This window comes from Oryctolagus cuniculus, chromosome 3 (genome assembly GCF_964237555.1).
Source record: "Oryctolagus cuniculus chromosome 3, mOryCun1.1, whole genome shotgun sequence".
Taxonomy (NCBI): Eukaryota; Metazoa; Chordata; class Mammalia; order Lagomorpha; family Leporidae; genus Oryctolagus; species Oryctolagus cuniculus.
The window spans coordinates 14,669,418-14,686,182 of record NC_091434.1 but is presented as its reverse complement, the minus strand read 5'-3'; the positions used below and the strand labels follow the sequence as shown (position 1 = coordinate 14,686,182).

The 16,765-nt window shown below is 42.3% G+C and overlaps 1 protein-coding gene and 1 long non-coding RNA gene across 4 annotated transcripts in view; one reads left to right on the top strand and one right to left on the bottom strand.

Annotated features, from left to right (window-relative positions):
* The window catches only part of LOC103348890 (uncharacterized), a 28,278-nt gene extending 12,443 nt beyond the window's left edge, over positions 1–15,835 (top strand). The window contains exon 3 of the long non-coding RNA XR_007920268.1: positions 15,732–15,835. This is a non-coding gene — a long non-coding RNA (uncharacterized lncRNA). The remainder of the gene's footprint in view (positions 1–15,731) is intronic.
* CUL3 (cullin 3) overlaps positions 1–16,765 on the bottom strand; it is a 122,388-nt gene that overhangs the window by 60,243 nt on the left and 45,380 nt on the right. The gene's annotated exons all lie outside the window — the stretch shown is intronic.

The window sequence follows — 16,765 nt, the reverse complement described above, 5'->3', positions numbered from 1 at the left end:
CAGCTCTGTACCTGTAGACTGAGTATTTGCAGCTTCCAAGTTAGGGAGTGGCTGCCAAGCCTCCACTTACTGCTGACAGAAAGGCAAACTCCAGAAGTGCTGAGAGGACAGGAAAGGGAACCTAGGATCTCATCTTGGAGGTCAGAGCCAAGCCTACCACAGTCCAGGCACCTGATAAAGCCCAAAGGTCTCCACCCGACCACTGGTGCTCACAGTGTGAACCTCTAGATTTGCCTGGCTCAGGCAGAAATCTATATTCCAGTGGGTCACTCATTTTGGCATGTCACTGTTGTCCTCAGATGGGCTTGGAGCACACCCTTGAGATTACATGGGGGCTGGTGATGGTGACAGGTATGACCAGCCTGAGCAGCCAGAGGACTAACTTACTAGTCTCCTCCAATCTTGGGCCAATAGCAAGGATCCACCGGACTGTGTCTTGGGACTCAGTGTTGGGCTGATAAAGCACAACACTGGTAGTTCCTAAGAGTTTCCTTGCCTAGGTAAGTGCCTGTGAATAAAATCTCAGTACTTGCCCCAGTATCAGGTGGAAAGCTGCACCCTCATGAGACAGCTTTGTTGAGGCATGTATCACCAACCTCTCACAGGTATATTGTGGACCCCTGTCGCTCCCCCTCTTCATGGAGGAACGACACAGAACCCTGCCTAGGCTTCATATCCGAGTCACGGCACCATTATGTCGCTCCCCGTCTTCGTGGAGGAACGACACAGGACCCTGCGCTGTTCTTTCGTCTGCTCGGCCCTCCCCGGGTTTGCTGCTGGTTCTTCCCGGGTTGGCTACTGTCCCTTCCACCTCTGTGGAAGGGCAGTTCCCCCTGGCCACATTCCCCACTTCCGCAGGGGAGTGGCACACCACCGGCTGGCTTTCTCGGGGGCTGCACAGGTGTTCCTTCAGATGTTCCCCTTAGATGTTCCTGGTGCATGCCGTCTCTCTCCTCCTTTATAGTCCTCCTCCGCCAATCCCAACTCGGCTGCCCACACGCAGAGTACGCTGCTCTCCAATCAGGAGCAAGTCCTACAGTTTATTGGTTGAACTGGAGGCAGCTGTGCGGAAGCTGTTTACTTCTCTCCCAGCGCCATATTGTGGGAGAGCAGATGCATAGAATAAGTCTTAATTCCAGTAACTCAGTCCAGTCCGGGCTGCTCCCCACAGACCCCCAAGAGTGCACAGGGCCTGAGGACCAGGAGACCCACGTAGTACACGCCTGAGCAGCTGAGAGGCTGCCTTTATCATCCTTCCTACAACCTTGTGTAAACAGCAAAGAATCATGGGACTGTGTTTGTGATTTGATGCTAGGCTGGTAAAACCTAGCATTGAGCAGATCTTAACGGTTCTTGACCTTAGGCCAGTGCCTGCAGACAGAGCCACTGGACCTGCTTCAGGGCAAGCAGAGTTCCATGGTCCTGGCTGAACAGTCTTACACCCCAGGCAGCATCACCAGTAGCTAGCAGGGATGGGCATCAGGCAGTAAGCCCACTTCAGCAGCAGAAAGACCACAGCAGTATGAGCTTGGGTTTTACCCACAGTCTGCAGTGTCCATGGTGGGCGGTGGGTTCCAGATGTAACCCAGCATTGTGGCATTGGTAGACATATGGCAAGAAATGTGAACCTACCACAGGCCTCAGAACAGCTTTGTAGGACAGAGTACTCCTTTTTAGACATTTACCCAGTTTATACTTAACAACATATGAATTCCACATTTTAGAGAAATCTGAGTTTGGAGAGTACTGTGGGACTGAATCAGTGAATAGGTAAACACGAACTTGAGGCAAACTTGACTTTGGGAGCTTCCACTAGAAGCATCCACAGGTTCAGAGAAAATGGAATGAAATTTCCAGAAGGACAGCCACAAAGATTACTACAGTCCTTCAATGTCTAGATAATGTCATATACCAACAAGCATTAAGACCTTCCAGAGACCGCACTGAGTTAAAGCCCTGGCCTGAAGCGCCGGCATCCCATATGGGCGCTGGTTCGTGACCCGGATGCTCCTCTTCCAATCCAGCTCTCTGCTACGGCCTGGGAAAGCAGCGGAAGATGGCCCAAGTCCTTGAGCCCCTGCACCCACATGGGAGACCTGGAAGAAGCTCCTGGTTCCTGACTTCAGATCGGCACAGCTCTGGCTGTTGAGGCCATCTAGGGAGTGAACCAGCGGATGGAAGATCTCTCTCTGTCTCCACCTCTCTCTGTAACTCTTTCAGATAAACAAAAATAAATCTTTTAAAAAAAAAAGATTTCACTTAATGGGCAAAATAAGGTGCCAGAAATCAACTATTTAGGAATCAAAACTTCAAAATGCTCAGATGAAGGATTCAAAACAGCTGGTTTACAGGAACTCAATGAAATTCAGGAGAACAAACAATTCCATATTCTAACAGAGAGATCTAAACAAAAACAGAAATCTTTCAACTGAAAAGTACACTAAGTAAAATTTGAAATACAATAGAAGACAGCAATGCTAGAATAGATCAAAGAATGAAGAGAGCTCTGGGAACTCTAAGCATATAAAAGAACAACACCCAAATTACTGGGATTCAAAAGAGATAAGGATGGAAAACTCCCTAAACCTAGAGAAGATCCCAACTATCCTGGTACTAGGACATCAAAGATCCCTAGTCAGATTCAACCCAACCAAGTCCACCCCAAGACAAAATCAAGCTCTTCATGGCTAAAGGGAGGATTGACAAAGCTGCAAGAGAAAGAAACCAAGTAACACATAAAGGGTCCCAAATTCACCTGACTGGACTTCCAAGGAGAAACCTAACAGGCCAGAAGGGAATTGAAATGAGTACTGAAAACAAACAAACAAACCAACAAGCAAACGAAAAAAAGCTAAAGAATACTATACTTGGGGCCAGCATTGTGGCCTAATGGGTAAAGCAGCCGCCTGCAGTGCTGGCATCCCATATGGGTACCAGTTCGAGTCCCAGCTGCTCCACTTCCAATCCAGTTCTCTGCTATGGCCTGGGAAAGCAGTACAAGATGGCCCAAGTTCTTGGGCACCTGCACCTACATGGGAGACCGGGAAGAATCTCCTGGCTTGATTAGCTCAGCTCTGCCCATTGCAGCCATTTGTAGAGTGAACCAGCAGATAGGAAGATCTCTCTAACTCCACCTTTCAAATAAGTAAATAAATTAAAAAAAAAAAATACTATGCTCAGCAAAGCTTTCCTTTCAATCTCAGAGAGCAATAAAGACATTCCCAAACAAAAGCTGGAGAGTTCATCACTAACATCACCAGGCCTGCTTTATGTGAGAAAGCGAAAGGGAGTTCTTTAAACAGAAAGAAAGAGATCTTAACAATTAAGAAGAAAATATCAGAAGACAGAGTGACTAGATGGACTAAAACACAGGTCTCAACTGCATGCTTCTCACAGGAAACTCACTTTACCTCTAAGGATACACAGATTGAAAGCTAAAGATGCAATAAGACTTTACATGTAAATGGTACACAAAATAAGAGTATCTATACTCCTATGAGATAAAACATATCTCCAATCAAAAGCAGTAAAAATAGACCAAGAAGGTCATAATATAATAAGAGGATCAATCCAGGTATAAGAAATAACACTTGTAAATTATAGACGCACCCAACAGTGGAGCCCCCAAATATATAAATATTTAATATAATCTAAAGGGAGAGACTCCATCATAATAAAGCCACCGCCTGCAATGCCAGCATCACATACATGCAATGGTTCAAGTCCCGACTGCACTTCTGATCCAGCTCTATGCTACGGCCTGGGAAAGCTGTAGAAGATGGCCCAAGGCCTTGGGCCCTGCACCCAAAAGGGAAGACCTGGAAGAAGCTCCTGGCTCCTGTCTTCAGATCAGCGCAGCTTCGGCAGTTGTGCACAATTGGGGAGATAGAAGACCTCTCTCTCTCTGCCTCTTCTTTCTCTGTGTTAACTGATTTTCAAATAAATAAATCTCTCTCTCTCTCTCTCTTTTTTTTTTTTTTGGACAGACAGAGTGGATAGTGAGAGAGAGACAAGAGAGAAAGGTCTTCCTTTTGCCATTGGTTCACCCTCCAATGGCCGCCACGGCTGGCGCACTGTGGCCGGCGCACCGCGCTGATCCGAAGGCAGGAGCCAGGTGCTTCTCCTGGTCTCCCATGTGGGTGCAGGGCCCAAGCACTTGGGCCATCCTCCACTGCACTCCCTGGCCATAGCAGAGAGCTGGCCTGGAAGAGGGGCAACCGGGAAAGAATCCAGCGGCCTGACCGGGACTAGAACCCGGTGTGCCGGCGCCGCTAGGTGGAGGATTAGCCTATTGAGCCGCGGCACCGGCCCTCAAATAAATAAATACATCTTTTTTTAAAAAAAAAAATGTGATGAAACTACAAATCAGTTAACAAGAAAAACTTTGGAAACCACACAAATACATAAATAACCTCTCTCCAGTGGTTGGTGCTGTGTTATAGTGGTAAACCTATGGCCTGCAGTGCTGGTATCCCATATGGGCACATGGAGCCGAGTCCCAGCTGCTTCACTTCCAATCCAACTCTCTGCTATGGCCCAGGAAAGCAGCAGATAATGGCCCAAGACCTTGAGCCCCTGCGCCCATGTGGGAGAGATCTGGAAGAAGCTCCAGGCACCTGGCTTTGGACCAGCACAGCTCTGGCCATTGTGGCCATTTGGGGAGTAACCAGCAGATGGAAGACCTCTCTCTGCCTCTGTAACTCTGCCTTTCAAACAAATAAATTAACCTTTAAAAAAAAAAAAAAAAAAAAAGGAGGGGCTGACACCGTGGCTCACTTGCTTAATCCTCTGCCTGCGGTGCTGGCATCCCATATGGGCACCAGGTTCTAGTCCCGGTTGCTCCTCTTCCAGTCCAGCTCTCTGCTGTGGCCCGGGAGGGCAGTGGAGGATGGCCCAAGTGCTTGGGCCCTGCACCCCATGGGAGACCAAGAGGAAGCACCTGGCTCCTGGCTCGGACTGGCGTAGTGCCGGCCATAGCGGCTATTTGGGGAGTGAACTAAGAGAAGGAAGATCTTTCTGTCCATCTCTCTCTCACTGTCTATAACTCTGTCAAATAAAAAAAAAAAAAAGAAAGAAAGAAAACAAAGAAATTTTTCCTGGGCAACCAATGGGTCAAGGAAGAAATTATATAATTTTTTGAAATTAATGAAAATGCAAACAGAACATAAGAAAATATGGGAGGGCCGGCGCCGCGGCTCACTAGGCTAATCCTCCGCCTTGTGGCGCCGGCACACCGGGTTCTAGTCCCGGTCAGGCTGCCGGATTCTGTCCCGGTTGCCCCTCTTCCACGCCAGCTCTCTGCTGTGGCCAGGGAGTGCAGTGGAAGATGGCCCAAGTGCTTGGGCCCTGCACCCCATGGGAGACCAGGAGAAGCACCTGGCTCCTGCCTTCGGATCAGCGCGGTGCACCGGCCGCAGCGCACCTGCCATGGCGGCCATTGGAGGGTGAACCAATGGCAAAGGAAGACCTTTCTCTCTTGTCTCTCTCTCACTATCCACTCTGCCTGTCAAAATCAAACAAACAAACAAACAACAACAACAAAAAAACCACATACACAAAAAAACTCCCATTAAAGAAAACCCTAGGGCAGGTGCCGTGGCTCAATAGGCTAATCCTCCACCTACGCACCAAAGTATAATCAGACAAGGTGCACTTTGAATAAAATAATCATTTCAGCATATTTTCCAACTTCCAGATTCCTGGGTTCATGTATTGGCCCTGCTTCCTGAGTGCAGCTTAAGGAAGAAGATCGGCAAATTAACCAGGATGTATGTTTTTAAGAAGGAATGCTAGAAACCTCCAGAGCTGCTGTTTCGTATACTACATTATGGAATTGAACCTGGCAGGGCCTTGCATAAAAGATAGCAAAAAGGAGCAATTATTCTGTCACTGACAATAGAGGAACAGTATTTTACTTTGACTGTGTTTTTGGTGACCCAGGATAAGCAGCTAGTGCAGGAAATAGAAGCAATGGCTTGTGGTGCTTTAAGAATGTGTGTGTGGCTAATCCTCCGCCTGTGGCGCCGGGACACCGGGTTCTAGTCCTGGTCGGGGCACCAGATTCTGTCTCAGTTGCTCCTCTTCCAGGCCAGCTCTCTGCTGTGGCCAGACATAAAACCAGGATTCTTACTTTCTTACTTTTCACTGGGATAGTCATGAGTAATACCATATAATTTCCTTTTTTATTAGGCTGGGTTATATATTAGAGATGCACATTTAGGAATAAATAATTTATTATAAAGAAATATTCAGCTGAAATCAGAACATGGGGTAAGCAATTCAGGGAAGGGTACTAGATAAAAAACGGTGCTAGCACCCCAGGTTCTAGTCCCAGTTGGGGCGACAGATTCTGTCCCAGTTGCTCCTCTTCCAGGCCAGCTCTCCGCTGTGGCCAGGGAGTGCAGTGGAGGATGGCCCAAGTCCTTGGGCCCTGCACCCACATGGGAGACCAGGAGAAGCACCTGGCTTCTGGCTTCGGATCAGCGCAGTGTGCCAGCCGCAGCAGCCATTGGGGGATGAATCAACGGAAAAGGAGGAAGACCTTTCCACTGTCCAGTCTGTCAAAAACAAAAAAACAAAAAACAAAAAACAAAAAACAAAAAACAAAAAAAAAAAAACAAAAAAAAAAACACCAGGAATAGATGGCTTCACCACTGAATTCTACCAAACTTTTGAAGAATTAACTCGAAATCTTCCTTAAATTAGTTACAAAACTACAATGAGAAGAAATTCTTCCAAAATCACAATAAAAAAGAAAGCTTACAGGTCAACATGTAAAATCCCCAACAAAATACTTCCAAATTGAATTCAACAAAATTAAGATCACTCACTGGGGCCAACTTTCTTGCACAACAGTTCCAAGGGCTACCTAAAACGCAGGCATCCCACATCCCAGTTGCTCTACTTCTGATCCAGCTTCCTGCTAACATGCCAGGGAAAGCAGCAGCAGATGACCCAAGTACTTAGGCCCCTGCTACCTACACAGGAGAACCAGGAGGAGTTCCAGCCTTTGACCTAGCCATTTGGGGAATGAACCAGCAGACGATATCTATATCTCTCTTCCTGCCCCTCTTCCCCTCTAACTCATCCTGTCAAATAAAATGTATAAACTTAAAAGAAAAAAAATCACTCATAATGACCAAGTGGGATTCAGACCAAGTGGGATTCAGTCCAGAGGCAAGGTTGACTGAACAACAAATGTGATACACCACATCAACAGAATGTACAAAAATCATATGATCATTACAATAGATGTAGAAAAGGCATTTAACTGTGAACAAGTTAGGTACAGAAGGAACATACCTCAACATAATAAAGGCTATATATGTAACAAGTCAATAGCCAACATTATGCTGAACGGGGAAAGTTGAAGGTTTTCTTTTAAGACTGGAACAAGGGACCGGCGCAGGCAGGGAGGGCAGTGGAGGATGGTCCAAGTGGAGGATGGTCCAAGTGCTTGGACCCATATGGGAGACCAGGAGGAAGCACCTGGTTCCTGGCTTCGGATCAACGCAGCACCGGCCGTGGCGGCCATTTGGGGAATGAACCAACAGAAGGAGGACCTTTCTCTGTCTCTCTCTCTCTCACTGTCTGTAACTCTGTCAAAAAAAAAAAAAAGACTGGAACAAGATAATGATGTCCATTTTCACCACTTTTGTTTATAGCCAGAGCAATAGGCAAAACAAAGAAATAAAGGGCATCCAAATTTAAAGAAAGCGATTTTACATAAAAAACCCCAAAGACTTTGCCAGTTATTAGAACTAATGAACAAATTCAACAAAATGCAGGATGCCAAATCAATTTACAAAAATCAGTAGTATCATTATTCACCAACAAGGAATCACCTGAAAAGGAAATCAGGAAAGCAATCCTATTTCCAACAGCTACCTCTTCCACACCAGAAAAGAAAACGACAAAACAAAACAAAAATACCACCTTGGGAATAAATTTAACCAAAGAGATGAAAGCTCTCTACAATAAAAATTATAAATCGTTGATGGAAGAAACTGAAGAGGATACAAATTAACAGAAAGATAGCCCACATTCATGGACTGGAAGAATTAATACCATCAAAATGTGAAGTACACAAAGAGATTTAGAATCAATGCAATCCTTATCAAAATTTCAATGACAACTACAAATAAGCATCATTAATATTTGCGTGGAACAAGAAAGATACAAATTACTAAAATGATCTTGAGTAAAAAGAACAAAGAGGCATTAACTACCTGACTTTAAAATACATTACAAAGCTACAGTAATGAAAACAGCATGGCATTGACATTACAGAATCATTAACCAGTGCAACAGAATACAAACACATATGTAGCCACACATAAATAGCCAACCGATCCAAGACGAAAGTGTTAAGAACATGCATTGAGAAAAGAATAGTATTTTCAATAAACTGTACTAGGAAAGTTGGATATCCACATGCAGAAGAAACTAGAGCCATGGATTAAAGATCTAAATGTGAGACCTGAAATTTTTAAACTACAAGAAAAAACATAGGGAAAAATTCCAGAATATCGAATAGGCAAGAGTTTTCTACATCAGATCCCAAAAGAAAATAAAAGCAGAAACAGACAAATAGGATTTCATCAAACTAAAAACCTTCTGCAAAGGAAAGAATCAGAATGAAGAGACAACCTACAGAATGGAAGAAAATATTTGCAAATTATACATCTGATAGGCACTTAGTATCCATAATATATAAAAAACTAAAAAACCTAAATAGCAAAAAAAAAAAAAAAAAAAAAAAAAAAAAAACCCAATCTAAAAATGGGCGAAGATCAGATCTAACAGATTTTTCTCAAAGGAAGACATACAAATGGGCAATAACTACATGAAAAAATGCTCAGCACCATTAGTAATCAGAGAAATGTAAGCTAAAACCACAATGAGTTACCACCTCACTCCAGTAAGACTGGCTTTTAATAAGACAAAAAACAAGTGTTGACAAGGATATGGAGAAAAGAGGATCCTTGTACACTGTTGATGGGAATGCAAATTAGTATGGTCGTTGCAGAAAATAGTATAGAGGTTTCTCACAAATCTATAAATCTACCATAGAATTTAGCAATCCTACCCATGTATATGAAATCCATCAGTCAGAGATATTTGATTTCCCATGTTTATTGCAGCACTGTTCACAACCACCAAGGAGTGAAAACAACCGAAGTGCTTATTCATTGATAAAGAAAATGTAGTACATATACACAATGGACAATTATTCACCTATAAATGGATATCTTCTTGTCATTTGCTACAACATAGATGAAATTGGAGGTCATTAGGTTAAGGGAAATCAATCAACTACAGAAAGATAAACATCAGATGATTTCACTCATCTATGGAGTCTAAAAAATAGGTGATCTCATAGAAGTCAAAAACAGAATGGCAGCTACCAGAGGCTAGGGACAGAAGTGGAACAGAAAGCACAGGGAAAGACTGACTGCAACACTCTAAGTAGAAGGGAATAAGAAGTTTGGGGGTTCTGTTACAGGGTAGGTTGACTATCATTGAGGTACTATATATCTCTATTAAAAAACAGTGCTGTGGTTTGAAGTGTCAAGCCACCGCCTGTAGTGCCAGCATCCTATATGGGCACCAGTTTGAGTCCTGGATGCTTCACTTCCAATCCAGCTCTCTGCTAACTAACCTGGGAAAGCAGTGGAAGATGGCCAAGGCCCCTGAACCCATGTGAGGAACCCATATGAAGTTACTGGCTTCTGGCTTAGGCCTGGCCAAACCCCAGCTGTTGGGGAGTGAACCGGTAGAAGATGATTTGTCTCTGTATCTCACTTTTTCTCTCAGCAACTCTGCTTTTCAAATAAATAAAATGCACTTTTTTTTTTTTTACTATAAAGCAATGTTAAATGTCTGAAAGAATAAATATACTTATGCTAACTGAACACTACATAATGTCTTCAAGTACCTAAACATCATAAATAGGTACATTTTAAATGAATAAAAAACTATATGGGAGGATGCAGATAGATTATATGCAAGGACTATGCCATTTTATACAAGGAACTTGAGCATTTGTGGACTCCGGCATACACAGGAAGCTCTAGAACTAATCCCTTGTGGATACCAGGGATGATTATTTTCCTGCAATCCTCTCTCCAGTTATTCATCTCTAGCCAACCTTCTATAACCTACTCAACTATCAATAATTCCAATCATCCTTTAGCACAGGTAATCTAGACTAGTAGCTAAACTTTTCTGTGACAGGGAAAATCTGAAGTCAAGGTGCTTTTTGGAGAAACATGAACTATACTTAATAAACATGTTGATATAGATATCTATAATTATCATTATAAATATATATGAAAACATGCAATCTCATATTAGACACATTATTAACAAGTAGTTGGAAGTGCCAAATTGAAAAAAAAAATGTAATACACAAAAGTAAGTTCAAATTGAGAAAACCGTTATCTATGTTTTTCTTATGTATGGAGGAAAAGAGGTCATTCAGTTTAAATGAAAGGACAATCCATGTGAGCTAACAAGTGTAGAGGGTGGCCCCAGTGCATTTGGTGTAGTTTCTCCTAGAATAAATGAGATCCCATAAGGGCGCCAGTTCGAGTCCCGCTTGCTCCACTTCCGATCCAGCTCTCTGCTATGACCTGGGAAAGCAGTGGAAGATGGCCCAAGTCCTTGGGCCCCTGCACCCATGAGGAAAGACCCAGAGAAAGCCACTGGCTCCTGGCTTCAGATATAAACCCAGAGATGCAAATTAACTACCTGGGAAAACCTTTTGGACTGCAGAAAATTCAACTGAGAAAATATTATAGTTACAAATGTGTTTCTTGGATTGTAGCCCATATTGCAATGGACAGCATTTGGCTATCCTGTCAGCTACTCCCTTGAAAGCATATGCCAACAGTCACTTTAACTAAAACGGCACTGTTACTGCAAACATAAAGCAGAGTACAGTCCATATTGCAACAGTCGTCAGCCTCTACCTGATGACCTGCTTGACCAATGCTTCCTTGCCCTGAGTTCAATAAATCTAGCCCTGCTCTCTGTGTGTTCAGTGAATTCTTTCTCAGCATATGACACCAGCCTCAACAGGCTGTTTTCCATAACCCTAACTATGAAAACCATCAGGGTACCCCACATAATTTAGAATCCTATTACCTATTTAGTCATTTGTTTGCAACAGGAGCAGGGAACCTTTACCCTGCCAAGGACTATTTGCATATTTGTAACACCATTCTCGGCTATATAAAATTAACTTAAACATTAGTTTTCTTCAATTTACTGAATTTCAAAGTGCTGCTGTTGGTTGCCTTGGCAGAGCCAGGCCAAATGATTTTGCACTTTATATGGACTTTTCCAAGGTGGTTAACATGAAAAAAATCTACAAAATAAAAACACACCTATTCACGAAATTCTTAACCAACCTTCAAAAGCTTTCATGGAACCACAAAACAGTAGTAAATTAAAGTGACAGTCTTAGAGTAAACTATGTTACTTACAAAATAAAACTAGAGGGTCAGCGTTGTGATGCAGCAGCTTAGGTAACCGCCTGCAACGTAGGCATCCCATGTGGGCATCAAGTGGGATTTATCCCTGGTATGCAGGGATGGTTCAACACTTGCAAATCAATAAATGTGAGGCACTACACTAATAAACTGAATAAAAAACATATAATTACTTCAGTAAATGTAAAGAAAGCATTTAATAAAATACAACATCCTTTCATGATAAATTCAGTATAGAAGGAACATTGGTCAATACAATCAAGGCAATTTATGACAAACCCACAGCCAGCATCATGTTGAATGCGGAAAAGCTGAAAGCATTTCCACTAAGATCCAGAAGCAGACAAGGATGCCCACTCTCATCATTATTATTCAACATAGTCCTGGAAGTTTTAGCCAGAACCATTAAGCAAGAAAAAGAAATGAAATGGATACAAATTGGAAAGCAGGAAGTCAAATTATCACTGTTTGCAGATGACATGATTCTACACATAGAGGAACAAAAAGATTCCACTAAGAGACTACTGGAACTCATAGAAGAGTTTGGTAAAGCTGCAGGATATAAAATCAACACATAAAACTCAATAGACGGGCTGGCACTGTGGCGTAGGGAGTAAAGCTGCTGCCTACAGAGTGCCGGCATCCCATATGGGCTCCACTTCCGATCCCGCTCTCTGCTGTGGCCTGGGAAAGCAGCAGATCATTCAAGTCCTTTGGCCCTTGCAGCCTCACAGGAGACCCAGAAGAAGCTAAGGGCTCCTGGCCTCGGATCGGCGCAGCTCCGGCCACTGTGGCCGTTTGCGGAATGAACCAGGGGATGGAAGACATCACCCTCTCTCTTTCTGCCTCTCCCTCCCTCTCTGTGTAACTCAAACTTTCAAATAAATAAATAAATTAAAAAAAAAAAAAAAAAAAAAAAACTCAATGGCTTGGGGCCAGCGTTATGGCTTAGTGGGTAAAGCCGCTACCTGCAGAGCTGGCATCCCATATGGGCGCCGGTTCGAGTCCCAGCTGCTCCACTTGGGATCCAGCTCTCTGCTATGGCCTGGGAAAGCAGTGGAAAGACCCAGAGGAAGCCACTGGCTCCTGGCTTCAGATCGGCATAGCTCCAGCTGTTGCAGAAAATTGGGGAGTGAACCAGTGGATGGAAGATCTCTCTCTCTGCCTCTCTTTCTCTTTCTGTATAACTATGACTTTCAAATAAATACAATTAATCTTAAAAAAAAAAAAAGAACTCAATAGCTTCTGTATACATAGACAATGCATGGCTGAGAAAGAACCTGTTAAGATCAGTCCCACTCACGATGGCTACAAAAAACGTTAAATACCTTGGTGTAGGTTTAACCAAGGATGTAAATGATCTCTACAATGAAAATTATAAAATGTCAAAGGAAGAAACAGAAGACATGAAAAACAGAAAAATCTTCCATGCTCGTGGATTGAAGAAATAACAACAAATGTCCATATAACCAAAAACAATTTACAGATTCAATGCAATCCCAATTAAAATACCAATGACATTCTTCTGACATCTAAAAAGAAAAAAGATACTAAAATTCATATGGAAACACAAGAGACCTAGAATAGATAAAGCAATCTTGAACAACAAAAACAAAGCCAAGAGGCTTCACCATACCAGATTTCAAGACATACTACAGGCAGTTTATAATCAAAACAGAATGGGCTGGGCAAAAAACAGAAGGGTAGACCAATGGAACAGAATAAACTTCAGAAGTCAATCTACACATCTTGTACAACTAATCTTTGACAAAGGAAATAAAATCAATCCCTGGAGAAAGAAGAGTATCTTCAACAAATGTTGTTAGGAAACTGGATCTCCACATGTGGAAGTATGAAACAAGACCCCTACCTTACATCTTACCCAAAAATCAACCCACAATGGATCAAGGATCTAAGTCTATGACCTGACACACCATCAAATTACTAGAGAAGAAAATAGGCGAAACTTTGTAAGATACTGGCACAGGTAAAGACTTCTTGGAAAACACTCCAAAAGCACAGGCAATCAAAGCAAAAATAGACAAATGGGATTACATCAAGCTAAGAAGTTCTGCACTACAAAGAAACACAGAATGAAGAGGCAACTGACAGAATGGGAGAAAATATTTGCAAACATTCAACTGAGGGGCCGGCACTGTGGCGCAGTGGGTTTACGCCCTGGCCTGAAGCACCAGCATCCCAGTTCAAGTTATGGCTGCTCCATTTCCGACCCAGCTCTCTGCTATGGCCTGGTAGAAGATGGCCCAACTCCTTGGGCCCCTGGCACCCTATGTGAGAGACCCGGATGAAGCTCCTGGCTCCTGATCAGAGCAGCTCCAGCCGTTGCGGCCATCTAGGCAGTGAACCAGTGGATGGAAGACCTCTCTCTGTAACTCTTTCAAATAAATAAAATAAATCTTTAAATAAAAAACATTTAACTGATAAAGGATTAATATTTAGAATCTATAGATTAATATTCAGAATCTATAAAGAGTTCAAGAAAATCAATAATAACACAAACAATCCAGTTAAGAAACGGGTGAAGGACTTGAACAGCCATTTTTCAAAAGATGAAATACAAATGGCTAACAGACACATAAAACAAAATGCTCAGGATCACTAGGCATCAGGGAAATGCAAATCAAAACCACAATGAGGTTTTATCTCACCCCAATTAGAATGGCTCTCATACAGAAATCAAAAAACAGTAAATGCTGGCAAGGATGTGAGGAAAAAGGTACCTTAATCCACTGTTGGTGGGAATGTAAACTAGTACAGCCATCGTGGAAGGCATTATGGAGATTGCTCAGAAATGTGAAAATAGATCTACCATATGACCCAGCCATCCTACTCCTGGGAATTTATCCAAACAAAATGAAATCAGCATATGAAAGAGTTACCTGTACTCCCATGTTTAATGCAGCTCATTGTACAACAGCTAAGATATGGAATAAATCCAGATATCTATCGTCTGATGACTGGATAAAGAAATTACTGTATATATACAATACAGAATACTACTCAGCCATAAAAAAGAAGAAATCCTGTCTTTTGCAACAAAATGGATGCAACTAGAAACCATTATACTTAGTGAAATAAGCCAGTCCTCAAAAGACAAATATCTATGTTTTCCTTGATTTGTGGTAACTAATAGTGAACAAAAAAAATGTAATATATAAAAATAGAATTGACATTTTGGTTTTTTTTTCTTCATACTATTTGTTGAATTCTTTACTTAGTGGAGCATTAAGCTTATGATTATAAAATAAAGTATATCATTGTAAAAATTTAAAGAAAGAATAAGGAAGGAAGGAAGGAGGGAGCATGGGTAGGGTGGGAAGTATCACTATGTTCCTTAATCTGTGTATATGAATACATGGAATGTGTTCATCTTGTATAAATAAAAACATTTTTAAAATATATAAATAGAATTCACAAGAATGTATAAACATTGGCCAATTAATTATTAAAGACTTAAGAGAACATTTATATACCCCTTTGTTACAAAAGCTAATACAAATATGCTTAACATAATTGTTAAATAAATTAAAAGCTCATCAATTAAAGCTTGTACATGAGCCAGCGCCGCGGCTCAATAGGCTAATTCTCCGCCTGCGGTGCCAGCACACCGGATTCTAGTCCCGGTCGGGGCGGCGGATTCTGTCCCGGTTGCCCCTCTTCTATCCAGCTCTCTGCTGTGGCCCAGGAGTGCAGAGGAGGATGGCCCAAGTCCTTGGGCCCTGCACCCGCATGGGAGACCAAGAGAAGCACCTGGCTCCTGGCTTTGGACTGGCGCGGTACACTGGCCGCAGCGGCCACTGAGCAGTGAACCAACGGAAAAGGAAGACCTCTCTCTCTGTCTTTCTCACTATCCACTCTGCCTGTCAAGAAATAAACAAAACAAAACAAAAGCTTGCATATAATAAGGCATGTTCTCTAAAGTCATCGACTTATGCACTTTAAAATAAAACTTATCAACAAGTACTTAAGTAGTTTTATAATTTATATGAACCCGCTTTTGAGTAGGCTTTGTCTTTCCAAAACTGATGCTAGTGTTTAAACTCTGATGTTTAACATTAACAACTGAATAACTAAGAGTGGAGACTGGATCTAATGGTGTTATCTAAGAGAGGGACAGGTAGATCTTTGGGTCAGTGGAGTATTCTTGGAGGGTGGGTCTCAGGAAAGGTTTAATTATTGCACTTAAGTTCAACTTAGTTTCTCTCTCCTTCCTAGCACATTATGCATTCCTGCCTCTGCATCCATCATAATCAGCCTCCATTCAACACCTGACTATGGGGCACCTGATCCTGTATCCTCAACTGTAAGCTGAAATAAACCTTCTCTTTACCAAAGAAGTTCCTCTCAGGTGCTTTTTTTTTTTTTTTTTTTTTTTTTTTTAGCTAACTAATTTATTTGAAAGGCTGAGCTTCAGAGACAGAGGAACAAACAGAAGCCAAGAACCAGGAATGCCATCTGCATGGTAAGGACCCACGCAGTTGAGTCATCTTCTGCTGCCTTCCCTGGCATATTAGCAGGTAGCTCCATCAGAAGCATGGATATGGGATGTTGACACAGTGAGTGGTGGCGTAATTTGCTGCACCACAACGCTGGCTACTCCTAAGAGGTATTTTAAAGTAACTAAAAAGCAGACTAATATACCTGCCTTTCAGCAAAATGAAAATGCGATCAACTAGCACAATGTACCATAAACAATTGCTCTATATCATACCTCAAAAAATCATCCTGACAAAAGCTGATTTTATGTTCATTTTTTAATCTTTGGGCATATACACATAAAATATGATAAAAGTAAGTACAAGTAATTATTCATATTTTTTGAGTGAAGGATTTCTCCTCTATCACTGCCCTAAAATATTTTGACCCTCATACATGGAAAATGAATAAATATTTGTTCAAGCATATACAACAAAATTATAGGAGAAGAAAATACAACCTTTATGAAGATTAAAACAGGAATCTGAAGAGAGTAAACTGGCATAAAAGCAAAACCTACGTTAAGTGAAGAAAAATAAATACATTTATTCTACATGGGGCAGGCATTTGGTGCAGCACTTAACACACTACTTGGGATACCCACATCCCATACTGGGAAGTCCAGGTTCCAGGGCCACCTCCACTTCTGATCCAACTTCCAGGTAATCCATACCTTAGGAGGTAGCAGGTGATGATGTGAATACTTAGGACCCTGCCACTTGTGTGCAGGACCCAGAATTCTGAGAGCCTGACTTCAGCCTGGTGTAGCCCTG